This window comes from Hesperophylax consimilis, chromosome 7, assembly GCF_061612785.1.
Source record: "Hesperophylax consimilis isolate HC1 chromosome 7, BYU_Hcon_1.0, whole genome shotgun sequence".
NCBI lineage: Eukaryota > Metazoa > Arthropoda > Insecta > Trichoptera > Limnephilidae > Hesperophylax > Hesperophylax consimilis.
Window position 1 is genome coordinate 34,445,237 of NC_142842.1, and position 15,038 is coordinate 34,460,274.

Sequence of the window (15,038 nt, forward strand, 5' to 3'; positions counted from 1 at the left end):
CCGTAACATACTCATCTCCAATATTAAATATGGACTCGGGGTCAGGAGGTCGATTTTCATCTTCTTCCATATTTATAAATTAATTAACAAAAAAAAAAATAATACAGTCTATTTGATTGACTGTACACACTAATTTATCAAAACCTAAATATAACAAACAAATAATAGAAAACAAAAATGTAACAATAATTTCTTATCTGTACGAAGTCCGCGACAGCAGGTAGGCAATTCGTCAAACACAGAGCACGACTATCCACTACCGTAGTTCGATGACTCATCCATCGAAATTTTCAACATCACTTAAAGACAGCTCAGCAAACTATCTTTTGACATGTGTCACAAAATAGTAAAACTGCCCCAATGACCTTTATACTTACATTTACCTCAAATTTGTGATCTTCTCCGCAATATGTTGGTGCATATCCGTTTCACGGAGAACTTAAATAAACAAATATCAAATAAACAATGTCTTCCTCCAAATTACAGACGCTAATAAAAAAATTATGTAAATGAAGCCCTGACGCCATATTTCAAAAATCTTTTATGGAATATTAAAATATGGGCAAAGGAGAAAAATTTCAAATACATCTGGTGCAAAAACGGAAAATCACTAGCACGTAAATCTGAGGACTCGCGCATAATTGAAATAAAAAATCACAATGACCTGGAATATAAAATGGTGTAAACAAAGCATCGTTTTTATACCCATCTACAATATAATATGTACAGCAAAATGGACGACTTCGTGACCACGCAACTGGAAAACAGCTTCAAAATCAACGAATTCGAGAGTCTAAGTGCAAAAGAGTGCAACGAAATCGTCACTGATAGTTTCTGCGGTATAGAAATTACTAATACAGAGTATCTTTTATCTTGTTTATCAGCATATATCTGAATCTCTGAGATAATTCGCAATTTTTTATATTGCTTGATAATATGCTGAATATTTTGGGCACGTTGTATTCCAGGGTTCGCTGTCCGTATTTATTGTTATGTTTTGGTACAAGCATTCATTCATTTTTTGTGAACCTAGTATTATGTTCATGTTCCACTTTCCTCTTATATTCGGAGTCAGATATAATATGCTGAGTCAATATTTTGTGCCATAATAAGGCCTGTACCGGCAAGACAGTCAAGTTCCGATACAACAATGATATGTTTCGCCTCTGTGCAAATATCTGTTTTGGAACTAGTAATTTAATCATAGAATTTTGTACGAATTGTAGGTAATTTAAATTAGTTTTGCAAGAGTGTCCCCATGTGGTTATTCCATTACGCAAAGTAGATTCTGCGAGTGATAAGCAAATTATTTTAAAAATATTCACAGGAACGAAACATTTCAATTTGTACAGTTTACCCACTATCACCCTCAGCCTGTTACAAATTTTGTTTATTTGCAAGTCCCATTTAAAGTTGCAATCAACAGTCACTCCCAAATAAACATATTCATTATCTAGTTCAATATTATCGCATATGCAGTGATGGAAAATGTTTTGATTAATATATGCAAAATTGTGAGATATTATTTTAGGGTTATTCAGAACTGAAGAATGTGAAGATCGAATTTGGTTTTTTGGTATTTATGATTAGGCCTGCGTCGTGTGACCATTTAATCAGGGACGTAAAGTCATGCTGCATATATTTAATGGCATTAGATAATTGATCATCAAATATAACAAGAGCAGTGTCGTCTGCATATATAAAATGTTTTACATATAAAAAAAGGTTTTTCATTATTGATACAAATATTATATAAAGCGTGGGTCCCAAAATTGAACCCTGAGGGACGCCAGCGTTCATTTTTTTCTTCCCACTCAGTTTTTCTAATATTTTTTCACAGATAATAGGTTTCCTCTAATTCCAATTTTGTATTAGATTTTTAAAAATTTTTGTGGATCAATGGTATCAAATGTTTTGGAATAATCGATAAATAGTACTAATACATGTCTTTTATGGTTTAATTCATTATTTATATAATTCGAGAAGTCCTGTAATATTTTTCTGTGCTTTTTTTTCTTTTGAAATCCATATTGTTTTTGTGTCTATAATGCGAAAATTTTCTAGGTATTTGTTTGATTATACAGAAACATATTTTTCTAAAATTTTATCGATTGCAGGCAAAATAACTCACGTTATAATTAAAATTTTAAAGTTATTTGTTGCGATAACTGCTTTCTGATAGTAATAAATAGTAAGTTTCATAGATTCAGGGAATTCATTCTCTTGACGAGTCGCCATTCTGAAGGTTGTGTGTCAATAATACATATCTCCATCATGTGTACCATAATCAGGAAAATCATCACTTCACCCAACACCTACAAGCCTGGAGGACCCTACAGGTTTGTGAACTTGATTATTATATTGAGCACGTCTGTTGCAAGTTCTAGGTTTGTAAGTTACGTTTTCTTTTCCTGTTTAGGTGCATGGCTCGGTTTTTTAAAAATATTTTTTATTTATTTAAGACATAAACAGGACATTTAAAGTACATTCGTATTGTTGGTACAAAATAAATCTACATACAAATATAAATGTCCCTAGACTAATGTGTCTGCAGCAATCACATTTGCACATGTTTGCAACAATATTTGTTTGTTTTTTTTTAGGTACAGAAATCGCGGAGACATCTCTTGAAACAAGTTATATTATTTACGAAAATATCTATGCAAGCATGTGTTTTAGCAATATTTTTGTATGCTCGAGACATTCTAGGATTATAATTCATAGGATTTAAATAACCAGTGTTATTGGTAAAAATTTCGGTCCAAAATATGTTAAGGTTTCTAGTGAATTTGGGCCTAGCGTTTAACTTGATTTGATGGACTATGTTACTATCTACTTGATTATTCACAATTTTGTAAAGCATTAAGAGGTCATTTAAGTTTCGTCTTTTAACTAGACCCTCTAATTTGAAATATGTAAGTCTTTGTTCGTAACCGTCTAGTATCTAGTAGATGGTAGACACCTGATCGATAAGACAAAATCCGTATAAATTTTCTTTGGACAGATTCAAGTCTAGTTACCTGTGTGATATAATGTGGATTTCAGACTGTTGACCGATACTCAAGAACACTGTGGATTAACGAATTGAATAGAATTATTAGGCTATTAGAATTCTGAACAGTTTTTGATCTTACAATAAAACCAAGTCATTTATGTGATTTACTTACAATGTATTCGATGTGTTGGTTGAATGTTAGTTTGTTGTCGAATATAATTCCTAAATCTTTGATCGATTCAACTGTTTCCATATTGTGACCACATATGCTATATGAATAGTATAGGGTTTTATTGGTGTTCTTAGTAAAATTTATAACTTTGCACTTAGCTATATTCAGTTCCATTTAGTTGTCAACACACCAAGCAGATAAAGTGTTAAGGTCTTGTTGTAAGAGTTCACAATATTCCATAGATTTAATTGCTTTATATAACTTGAGGTCGTCAGCATATAGAGAAAAGTTACAGCGGAGTTTACGTGTAACAAACTCCGTTGGTTTGTTTGTTTCCTGTAAAAAACAAGTTCTATAATGTGTGGAGCTAGGAACGTGAAGGGCAACAAAATGGGATAGAGAATGGATAGAAATGCCTGATAGTTTTCCATGATTCAAAAGCATTTAGATATTACATCATGAAGTTAGGTACCTACTGAAAGTATGAAAGTGCACCGGAGACGATCAATATCAATTTTCAAACGTTACTTCTTCTCAATTTACGCCATTGATGCGATTGACAAGATTTTTTACATTGGCGGGAGAATGGTGGTTATTTGGGTTAGGTTCAATGGCTTTCGCCATGTTTGGTGACCGAATCTAAATGACCAGGTAATCCCAACTGTCCTCTTCCCCATCTCCTTCCCTTCCCCACTCCCTTCAGCGTAACAATATACCCCAGACGGGGATGCCGTAATCCAGCTGGCTCCTGACAGCTGGGGTTCTTGTACTTGTTCTTGTCATTGAAAAACGGGAAAGTTACTAGGCAAAGGGAAATGTAGGAGGGGAAGGGGAAATGTATTGGTTCGAGCCAGATAAATAACTACCTGATTATTCAGTTCTAGCAACATTTTCATCTTACTATGCCAATTTATTATTTTTCTAAAGCCGGGTTTGAACTTTTGACCTCTCTACTACAGAGGTCATCGGAGGTACATACGTCATAAAAAGGTGTGATTTTATATTGTTATGCTTGATATAACTTCTTGGATTTTATTGCAAAGCTAAATATACGATTATTTTACGACAGTTCATGGGAGTACAATGTACAATAATAGTACCTAATAGTAAATTAATAGGACTGTACTAGTGTAAACAGCGTCCGGAAAGTGGTGGTACAAGCGGAAAAATGATCAAACAAAGAACCCAAAAAACTTTTTTTTTCTATCAAAGCATTTCGATTATTACTATTTTTAACTTTTGGATCGGGTCCTATTAACTTCGTAATGATATATTTTTTAAATTGACCTTAAAAACTTCGGCCTAGGATTTTCTCGAAATCGAAAGCTCAAATCCATAAAAGTGATACTTCGAAATCGACTCCAAGTGTGACGTAGATTCCACTACTTCCCGCGTTAATACAAGTTTCCGGACACCGTGTATACAGGATGTTTAGGGACGTACTAGAATTACTTTAGTCAATGTTTCCTGGTATTATTTCTAGTAAAAAATGTAAATGAAATTTTGACCCCGGTGATTTTTTTGATGTTTTTATAATTTTTTTTTCAAAAACAATTTTTAAAAAATCTTCCACATGTCGTCTCTGGCAACTCAGCCAAGTAACCGCCAAACCTCTCACATCGACCCCAGCTGTCCAATTCTGTTTTTTTTTTCAAAAAGTCACCCTGTATGGTGCGGTTCAATCTTGGAGAAATTCAATTTACTTTTTTTTTTTTTTTTTTTTTGGAATTATTTTTTATTTTTAATAATAAGTTTACATGGTACATAATTCATTTTACATCTTGGGTTTTTTTTACTACTCTTCCATTGAAAGCATTTGCTTGTGTATGGAAGGGGAGTGTACAGAAATGTTGTTGTTAGTTAGTACTTAGATAATTCATTGTACATAAATGTATGTTTGCTGTAGTATTTTTTTTTGATAGTAGTGAAGGATAATATATTAATATAATAAATTTTAATAAAGAAAGAAAGTTATGGAAAACTAAGGATATTTTTGAGATTAATTAAGTGACAGTAGTTTTTTTTTCAGAATATTTTTAAAGTGTCTCTTGACAGAGAGCAGTATTTGGGTTTTATCATTAATGCTTCTGATTTCTTCTGGTAGACGATTGAAAAAAGTTCTTCCCTGGTAAGTATAATGATGTTGTGCAAAAGACGTATTTAGTTTTGGGCATAGAAAAACATGTCTAAGTCGCGTTCTGTTTTCATTTAAAAATTAATATTTATCTTTTTCTTTTATAATTTGGATTAATGAGTTTTTAATATATAGGTCTTTAAATGTAGGTACTTGAAATTCTTCAAACAGGCGTTCTGTTGGGTAGTCAAAGGATTTTTTTAATATAATTTTAATAATTGTTCTTTGTATAATTTCAATTGGAAGAAGGTTACATTTATACGCGGATCCCCAATTAATAATAGCGTATTGTAAAGTGGATTGAACTAAGGCATAGTAAATTAAATATAGATTTTTTATCGACAGAAAGTTTCTAATTCTTAAAAATATATATATTAATTTTCTAATTTTTTTTACTACTTGACATATTTGTTCCTTCCATTTCAGATTTTTATCAATAATTACTCCTAGATATTTAATTTCATTTGTTGTTTTTAGTACTGTACAGTTTGATTTGCAATAGTTTTGGTTGTGAATTTTAGTATTATTATGTATGACAATGTTAAAATTTTTAGGAGTATCATTTGTATGGATTGCAAATGGAATTACAAATGTCTTTTCATTATTAAGTGACAGTAAATTGGTGTCGAAAAAATTCTTGAGCGTGTTGATGTCTTCTGTGGCCTTTAATTCTACTTTTTCCCAAGTCTTATCACTTATTATTAATACTGTATCATCGGCGTATGACGTGATTTGACCATGTAAAGGTTGAAAAAAAATATCGTTTACATATATAGTAAATAGAATTGGTCCAAGCACTGTACCTTGGGGGATTCCAAAGCTTGTAATCTCTTGATCACTTTTAACACGATTGATTTTTACCACTTGAGGACGGTTTTTTAAGTAGTCGGTGATCCATTTAATCACGTTGCCTTTTATGCCGATATTATTCAATTTTTTTAATAGCATCTCATGGGATATGCTATCGAATGCCTTTCTAAGGTCAATAAATATACCCGCACATTTTTTACCTTTATCTAATGATTCGTGAATGTATGAAGTTACGTTAGCAATAGCATCTTGTGTGCTGAGTGATTTTATAAAGCCAAACTGGTTTTTGTGTAATATTTTATTATTATCTAGAAAATTTACCAATTGTTTTTTTACTATTTTTTCAAAGATCTTTCCTATATTAGAAATTAGACATATTGGGCGATAGTTCGTTGCTTGATGTGGATCTCCAGATTTGTAAATAGGTGAGATTATTGTGGTTTTGTAGTTCATTGGAAAAATTCCATTTGTTAAACTTAAGTTTATTAAATGAGTGATAGGTTTTATTATGTGAGGTTTCATAGTTTTTAACATGTGTGTCGTAATAGAATCAAAACCGGGAGACGAACCTCCTTTCATATTTTCTATTATTTTCGAGATTTCACATTCTGTTGTTGTTTCAAACATTGAAAGTATATTATGTTTCTGTATATTTTTATTTTTATGGTTTTCTTGGTTTGAAGGCTTATGGATATTTTTCGCAAGATTTTTCCCAACATTTGCAAAGAAGGAATTAAGTATGTTTGCACATTGTTTAGGCTGTATATTGGCATCTATAATTTTTTTATCATGTTCAATGTACTTAATGTTTTGTGTTTTTTTTGTATTTTCTATGGCGAAATTAACAGTTTTCCACATTTGTTTATGGTTATTTTCTGAAGATAATATTTTATTTTTAAAATACTCTTCCTTACTTTTTTTAATATAAGATGTTAATTTATTTTTATATTTTTTATAGAAAATATATGCTTTTTCATCTTGGGGATTTTTTAAAGTTATTTTGTAAAGTTTTTCTTTATTTCTGATAGATATAATAAGCCCTTTGGTAATCCAAGGCTTTAAACATCTTAATTTTGATTTTATGTGTGTTGTTATCTCAGTTGTCGAATTTTTAATGTGTTGTGACATAATATTTTCGAAGTTAGTCGAACAAATTTCAGTATCATCACTGTTTAAAACATTATTCCAACTCTCCTTTTTTAATTTTTCAGAGAGAATAGTCATATCTATTGTTGATTTTTTGGTTATTAAATTATGTTTTTTATGTTTAATATTATTATTATACAGAAGTAAGCATGAGTGATGATCAGTTATGTTAGTTTTCCAAACAATTGATTTTATTTTGTGAAGATCTTTAATGTTTACATTTGTCCAAATGTGGTCTAAACAAGATGGAGTATGTTCTTTTATTTCCCTAGTATTTTTATTTATGCAAGATATAAAATTTTGTTCAGTCATACAATTGATGTATTCATTTTTGTTATTATTTTCTATTTTTTCATTAATATTAACGTTAAAATCTCCTACGACGAAGCAAAGTTTATTTTTTAATTTTAATAATATGTATTTGAGGTCATTAATAAATGTAATAATATTCGAGCCATGCGTTCTATAGATAGCTATTAGATGGTATATTGATTTGCCGAGTTTGAAATGTACTTCGATGCAGTTTACTAAGTGTATTGGATGTTCTATTATGTTAACAATACTAAATTTATTGCTTGCAAATATTATTATTCCATATTCACTTTATCATTACATTGATCTAAAATTTAACGTTTTTCAATGAATGTACAATATCTACATCCTACATACCTACCTATATACTTTTCATTGAAACATGCACATTTCCCTCACTGTGTCTGCCACTAAACAATATAAAACATTGAGCTCTGGCTTCAAGAAATTTTCACCGCTTTTCTGCATAAAATTTATAGGCCAACGCAACGCAACTATTTTCAACTTGCCATGTCAATTCAATCGTGGACGAGGAAGCTTCAAAATTTTATAATGTTAAAAATAATAATTTATTGCCATAAATATATTGTTTTTTTCCCAAATAATTTACGTTATATATATATATATATACGTAGGTACCTAAATATATTTTGAAAAAAAATGCGCGGAACTCGAGCGAGGCAGGAAAATAATGAGTAGTTCGTAATAATTTTTCGATTTCACGTTTTGTGATTATTATGACCACATTATATATTGTAAGCTATCAGGAACTAAGTATATATTAACGTTTTTGTAGAAATTAAATTGAGAAGATAGATAGGTACCCACTTACTCAGGGCCGGACCCTGTCCGGGCGCAATTGGAGCGGTCTGCTGAATTGTCAAGGCAACAGTTCTAACACAACGCCGCTACACAGAAATACAAATCATCCAAATATGATTGATTACAGTGTGATCACAATAGTTGATCCTAACTGGGCGCCTACTGGTTTTGATAAGGGGCGTAAAAAAATTACTCGCGCCAGGCGCCGTTTGGCTCAGAGCCGGCCCTGCCTTAATACAATACTTAAGAATGTGAGTGTGTCTGTCCTTGTAAAATGGTGGTGAAATCGATTACTTCTGTCAAATTTTCTAAAAAATGGCAATAATTATAATTGCATCATATAAAAATACTTACTAAACAAGTCTTCAAAGATAAGGTTATTAATCACTCCTCTAAATTTAGATCTCAAAATGTACTCCAGCATGCGGAAATTATTTGTATTTTTATCTATAAGGCCACTCAGGGGTTAACAAGGTTTTGCAATAAGGTAGTATTTTTATCTTTCTTACAGCGAGTTTACAAATAAGTATAGGCATTCGAAAACTGACTAAGAAACAGTATTGTGATGTTTGGTAATAAGTTGGGTTTTCAAGCGATAGATGGCACCAGTCATAAAGTTTACTTCAGAGTCCGACAGATGTCGCTAGAGTATAGCAATTGCCTGTGGGATTTTATTGCCAGAAAACAAGCTTCGAGAAACAGAGAATTACCAACCCTCGGGTAATGAACAGTGTAGCTAAATCCAGACTTATTTATTGTAACGTAAATAAACGCAATTATAGTAAAAAAACCTTTTACTTTTCACAAGAGTTCCCAACACAGAAATCTGCTAGTAAGCAGAGATATAACAAGTATTAAAACATACTAATTTCGTTTATGGGTCTGTCTTTGAATGATAATAACTCGAATTTTGTCTTTTATCATTCTCAACACTGGAACTGATTGTTTCTGATGAGCGATAAAGTAGCAACCTATTGTAATATAATGTTAAAACAGAAAATTATTTTAATTATAAATTATTTGAAATGTGTGTTTCTTTTATATAAATTTCTTGGGGTTAATCTTGACAAGTGGTTAATAACAGTTAGATTTTGTAAACAATCATTTTTCTGTCAGTGCTTTTTCGATTTTCATCAAAGATAATATGAATCATTGAAGACGACTCTACAACGGAAATTTGAAACAGAAAAAAAAACCTTCAAGTTATTTCAAAAATAAAAGGTTTACGCTAGTTGGATACGATAAGAATGACCAAAACTATGAGAAGAATAATATAATTACTGATTTCAATGCATGAGATCGCCCAAAAAATTTATTTCCCTAGATTTCGGTCTGAAATTTCCCTAGATACCGGGGATACCACCTCAATCAAAATGATGATTGACACATGAATTTGTGTGAAGTAGCTTAATGTGTCAGTTTTCGCAACGTTTCTAACGTGATGTCTTTGAATTGCAGCACCGCCGTACTGGCAGACCACACTCTCTACGTGTCGGGGTTGGTGGGGCTGGACAAGGACTCGGTCAAGGTCAAGCTGGTGGCTGGGGGCGCGGAGCACGAGGCGCGCCAGGCCCTTTCGGATCTGGGGCACATCCTGGAGGCTGCCGGGAGCAAGTACGAGAACGTCGTGAAGACCACCGTCATGCTCAGTGACATTGCCGACTCCGCGGTTGTCAATTCTGTCTACCAAGAATGTAAGCGGATTTTCAATGTAGCATGCAGGATTAATTTCAATGACCTTAGTGTAATTAGAATAAAGAATTCACACTGAATTTTTAACCTTTAAAGAATAGAGAATGAATTAAATAAGATAACATCCCGGGGTTTTACAATCTGGCTGCGAAATGATTTATTTAAATCCACAAGTGTCTTATTTTTAAGCACGGCTTTGAAGCCTACTGAATAATTTTTGGAAAGTTAAATATTTGTATAGCAAAATGACTTAAAACGTTTACTTCACTTTATATAAACGCAGAAAAATTTCTGATGCATTATTCTTACACAAAATCGTGAACTGCCTTGTTGATTCATCATATCTGTTAGAAAGGATTGCAGTCGTTGCCCCAAGCAAAACACCAGATCGAACGATTTATTTAGAATACCACATTGTAAATCCAAATAGCGCAAAACTCTGTAATAGTACGTATCTGTGAAACTCACAATGCCTCTAGAGATGTAGACATTTTCAACCATAACTTGATATCATATAAAATTCAGCTAAATAAATTAATAAATAAAAATACTTTCATTTTATTCGATTTTTTTGTTGTTGTGAAAATTACATTATTATCACCCGTAGTGAATAGTATAGCTATGCGATAAGTTGTATTTTTTCTATTTGTTTTTAATTTTATGTATTTCTTTATTATGTTTATTTTTTGCCATTTAATATGTTGTGTAGGTAAAAAATACTAAATCAACATTTAACTCAATGGAACTTAATTAGTCTAGAACACATGAATGTTTATTGTTATAATTTTTTACTGTACGACTGTTTGCTTCCTAAATAAAAAGAAATAAAAAATAACCTAAATAAACGTGCATCGTTTTGTCACGATGCCGACTGTTATATTAGAAAAAAAATCACACGCGATTAGAGATGTCATCTTTGGGGATGCCGTGTGGAGGGTCTTTTTAACGAAAGGAAGGATAGGATGTTCTAGGTAGGAAAAAGGTATATTGTGTGCGTAGGAACCTGGTGGTCAGTGTGTCCAGGAGCGACGGACGCATGAGTCCATCCTTCACACTCCCGTGCAAGGCAATGCGATGGGTCGAGAGTCCGACAGGAGAAGTCAATCAACCAGCCCCTTCCGATCCGGCCCGCCACACAGCTGGTGGGGATAATCCACGCCATGAAGCTAGGCACCCCTGCTATGGCAGAAATTTTGATTATCCAATTATTAACGGTTCCCAGTGCGGCGGTACCATAGCCGCCTCACAATTTTTCACAAAAAGCCTGTTTACAGAGCATTGAAAATTATTGTCAAAGTGGTTACACCAGCGGAAGCCATCTAGAGACAGACCGACTAAGAGGTAGATTGCTTTGACACTAGATTGAGACTGATTGCTTGGAGGAAGACTGGTGCAGGATGGAGAGGTTCGAGGACTGGAGAAGAATGGCTAGGAATTGAAGCCGGTGGAGATATTTTTTAGAGGAGGCCAAATTCCGCCCTGAACTAGTATGGTTTGCAATCCCAGCTTCAGGGTAGATTATCTTGGTATAGTCAAATCATCATTCGATTATTTACAAATGTGTCAAAAATCTTTATTTTTGAGTCATACATTATACCCATAGGCTTCAAGTTGGTATTTCATTTGTTTTGTTTCAACCAACCCTCTTATCTTTACGAGTATTATATCTGAACTTCTGGCGTCGTGTGGCGTAAAATATTTTTAATTTGATTTGGTTTTATGGACTTTGAAATTGTTTTCTATAATAACAATTTTTATAATAGTTGTTACATATATGTAATATTTATATGTAATATTAAAATAATTAAATTTAAAAAAAAAATATATATATATATTTAAATCCATAAAATAATAATGCTCTTTTATGACAAGTATAAGCATCATACGTCAATAATCGGCACCAAATCACGGTTGTCAATGGTTTTGCATCTTGCTTAACGGAAATCGTCTCAGGTGTGCCCCAGGGGTCACATCTTGGACCACTCTTATTAATATTTATATAAATGACATTTACGTATGCTTTAAAAATAGTTACTTTGTTTTATACGCGGATGACATGAAAATTTATAAAGCTATACAGTGTTTACCCGATTGTATGGAATTTCAAAGCGATCTTGATAATTTGTGCGTATATTGTGAATCAAATTTATTGTCCTTAAACATATCTAAGTTTCACTCGATTACATTTACTAGAAATAAAAACAAAATCATCTATCCATACAACTTGAATAACAAACCTTTACAACCTATGTCTACGTGTAAAGATCTAGGTGTTTAATTAGATAGCAAATTAATTTTTGACAAGCACATTAAACACATTATTTCAAAATCCTACAGAATGCTAGGTTTCTTATTAAGAATATGCAAAGTTTTCAAAAGTGCTAAGACTCCGAAAATTTTGTTTTGTTCATTGGTCAGAAGTCCACTGGAGTATGCTTCCACAATATGGAATCCTCAATATAAGGTATACATAGATTTAGTAGAAAGTATACAGAATGAATTTTCGAAACATTTACTCAAGAAATACAACTAAACTACAAATAATATGTTGACTTTACAAAAAAGACGCACATTGTCAGACCTGTTGTTTCTACATAATTTGCTAAATAATAAAATTGATAGTCCCGAATTGCTATCCGTCATTGGTTTAAATGTTCCAACGAGGCGTACCAGGCACACTACACTATTTCACATTGAAGCCAACAATATCAATGCAGCAAACAACTCAGTAATTACTCGAGCAATCACAACATACACCCATTACGAAAAATTACTACATTTAGACATCTTTCATGATTCCTTTCTAACATACAAAACTAACTTATTAAATTTCTTAACATGACATATTTCAAAAATAATTTCACATCATTTTTCAAAACTCCTATGTATTAACAGTCAATTACAATTCGTGAGCTTATTATAATTCTTGTTTTCAATTCATTTATTATTATCTATCCACACACTTCCTTCCTTTTATAACAATCTCAGGCGAAATTACGTAATGATATTTTATGGACATACGTAATAGGTACTACAACTATGTAATAACTAAAAATATCTAATTGTATCTTATTGTACTGTGTATGTCTTAACAAATAAATAAATAAATAAAATAAAGTATAGCCTGCAAGTATAACATGTGGAATTTTGACTTTTTAAAAACATCAACACTCCTAAACAAGGTTTCCAAAGAGGAAGCCGTTGTCGATTACGGTTATTACGGTTGATCTGATTGTGATACACCTCGTTTTCAACCTATCGATGTATATTTATAATCTTTTCTTATAATACAACACAAATAGATAAACATTAAAGTTTGGCCCGTTGCCCCCAACGGGGTGATTAAAAATACAAAAATCATCACATCACACCACAACAACCACCACAGCAAACACCATAATCATAACCGCAACAACACAATAATAGTCCAGAATTGCTTCCATTGATAAGCTTTCGGATTCCACTATGTAATACTAGATGTCGGGATATATTTCAGTGCAGAAATTCTGGGACAAACTACCATATGTACTCGTCATTGCCCTGAATACTTATGGAGGGAAATAATTATACCGAGTCAGTTTATTCAATTTATTTATAATATACATACAAAAGATTGTTAGTCAGGCATATTAGTTTGGTGAAATAAATATGTAAAAGCCCCTAAAAAGGGCGTTTATAAAAAAAAATAAAAATAACCGCGAAAGCAATAACCACAATAACCACCACCAACCATGACAACAACATGAACGAAACCACAACAACAAGCACAAAAACCATAACAAACAACAAAAATATGGCTTCACACGCTACACATCACAACAATTCGTGTTTTATTTCACAAAAACCATCAAGCTAGACTCCCAAAAGACAAAGCCGGTACCTAAATAACTTCATTTAGCATGTATGGGAATCATTGATTTTTTATTATCTTATTTAGTCAATGATGGGAATGTTATATCCATGATATTAGTAAAAGACCCAGGACTGTCCAATTGGAGCAGTCCCACCCTTCAACACAGGTCACCCTTGAGGTTATTACCACTGCCGTTTATTAGATTACCCATCGATGGCGTTCAGCTGTCGAGTATTTTAGAGACCTAGTGTATAATAAATAAAGTGGGAACCTCAAGGTCGGGATCCACAATATTCCAACCTGCCATGCCCGCTGAGCCCATTGACAATCTATCACATTAAGTAACGTTTTGTACAGCTGAAGTTGTTATTTAATAAGCGAGTTGGTGAGAAAACCCCGAGATTCAACAGATACGACGTATGAATGTGAATGAATGATACAAATAGGGTGTGCCAAGACCGAATTGTTTGGCGGTTCCATCTCTTTGCCTACTAACTTACGTTTGTTATGTTTTGTTACAGTTTTCAAGACGAATTTCCCCGCCAGGTCTTGCATCCAGGTGGGTAAGCTGCCCCTGGGCGCCAAGGTGGAGATCGAGGTGGTGGCCCTTGTGGGAGACGTCAAGACAGTGGCATGACAAGATGGTCAGGAAGCCACCGACCAATACCATACATATCACCTCTGAATGTTCATAATTCTTACTAGATCTTTGGTTTTATGACACTATGTACACTCCATGTTAAACTTTTAGCAATTATCAATATTTTTTTAGATTTTTGGATTTATGGATTACCTTATAACATTTTTCAATAATTTTATTTAAACTTTGTATACCTATGTTTTTATGATTATTTGCATGCATGAGTATACATAAGTGATTGTATATGTGTGCGTATGAGTACATATAAATGTATGTATGCGTATTCATGTATGTGTGTATATTGATTAATAGGTAAATATACGGATATATAAATATATGCGTACGTATGTATGTATGTGTATGTGTAAGCATATATCTATATGTACCCGCCTCTGAACAGAAATCTTCTAGTGAGGTGGGTTACTTATTTGTTTGTAAATGATAATATTAGTTTATTAAACG

General features: G+C 32.6%; 1 pseudogene across 1 annotated transcript; it reads left to right on the plus strand.

Moving 5' to 3' along the window:
* The first annotated feature begins 1,985 nt into the window (after positions 1-1,985).
* On the plus strand, positions 1,986-14,796 carry LOC149422661 (rutC family protein UK114 pseudogene; annotated as a pseudogene). The gene is made up of 3 exons (XR_016302439.1): positions 1,986-2,339; positions 9,850-10,085; positions 14,458-14,796. The product of XR_016302439.1 is annotated as a rutC family protein UK114 pseudogene (transcript).
* Positions 14,797-15,038: the final 242 nt, after the last annotated feature.